The sequence below is a fragment of the Neovison vison genome, chromosome 6 (assembly GCF_020171115.1).
Source record: "Neovison vison isolate M4711 chromosome 6, ASM_NN_V1, whole genome shotgun sequence".
NCBI classification, from domain to species: Eukaryota; Metazoa; Chordata; class Mammalia; order Carnivora; family Mustelidae; genus Neogale; species Neogale vison.
In genome coordinates this window covers 46,753,186-46,754,706 of record NC_058096.1, presented here as the reverse complement: position 1 = coordinate 46,754,706, position 1,521 = coordinate 46,753,186, and positions in this window count along the sequence as shown.

Below are 1,521 nucleotides of genomic sequence, written 5' to 3'. Positions count from 1 at the left end.
AGTAATATTCCATTATATATGTATACCTCTTCTTCTTTATCCATTTATCGATTAATGAACACTGGACTCTTTCCATGACTTGGCTGTTGTTGATAGTGCTACTGTTAACATTGGGCTGCATGTGCCCCTTTGAATCAGTACTTTTGTACCTTTTGGATAGATACCTAATAGTGCAGTTGCTGGATCTTAGGGTAGTCCTATTTTTAAGTTTTTGAGGAGCCTCCATACTCTTTTCCAGAGTGGCTGCACCAGTTTGCATTCCCATCAACAGTGTAAGAGGGTTCCCTTTTCTCTGCATCCTCATCAAGATCTGTTGTTTCCTGAGTTAATTTTAGCCTTTCTGACAGGTGTGAGTTAGTATCTCATCATGGTTGATTTGTATTTCCCTGCTTCAGTATTGGTATATATAAATGCAACAGATTTCTGTACATTGATTTTATGTCCTGTGACTTTGTTGAATTCACAAACTACTTCTAGCAGGTTTTGGATGGAATGTAACAGATTGTGTACATAGAGTATCATGTTGTCTGCAAAGACTGAAAGTTTGACCTCTTCCTTGCTAATTTGGGTGCATTTTATTTCTTTTTGTTGTCTTGTTGCTGAGGCTAGGACTTCAGTGCTACGTTGAACAACAGTGGTGAGAGTGGACATCCAGTCACATTCCTGACCTTGGGGGAAAAGTTCTCTGTTTTTTCCTATTGGGGATAATAGTAGCTGTGGGTATTTCATATATGAAATTTCATATATTTCATATATGACCTTTATGATGTTGAGGTATGTTCCTTCTATCCTTATTTTCTTGAGGGTTTTTTTTTTATCAAGAAAGTGTTGTATTTTGTCAAATGCTTTTTCTGCATCTATTAACAAGAGCATATGGTTCTTATTCTTTCTTCTATTAATGTGATATATCAATTTGATTGATTTGCAGATATTGAACTACTGCTGCTGCCTAGGAATAAATCCCACTTGATCCAGGCAAACAATTCTTTTAATGTACTGCTGGATTCAATTTGGTAGTGTCTCCTTAAGAATTTTTACATCCATGTTCATTAGGGATATTGGTTTGTAATGCTTCTTTTTGATGGGGTCTTTGTCTGGTTTTGGAATCAAGGTAATGCTAACCTCAATGAGAATGGGAGTTTTCCTTGCATTTTTATTTTTTGGAACAGTTTCAGAAGTATTCTGAAGAAGGCTTAATTAAAGAAGGCTTTAATTCTTTAAATATCCAGTAGAATTCCCCAGGGAAGCCATCCATCCCTGGACCCTTGTTCATTCAGAGGTTCTTTATTACTGGTTTCACTTTATTACTGGATTCACTTTCCTGGTTATTTGTCTGTTCAAATTTTCTATTTCTTCCTGTTTCAGTTTTGGTAGACTATGTCTCTAGGGATTTATCCATTTTTTCCAAATTTCCCAATTTATTGGCATATAGTTGCTCATAATATTCTCATAATTGTTTGTATTTCTGAGGTTCTGGTTGTGATCTCTCCTCCTTCATTCATGATTTTATTTATTTGAGTA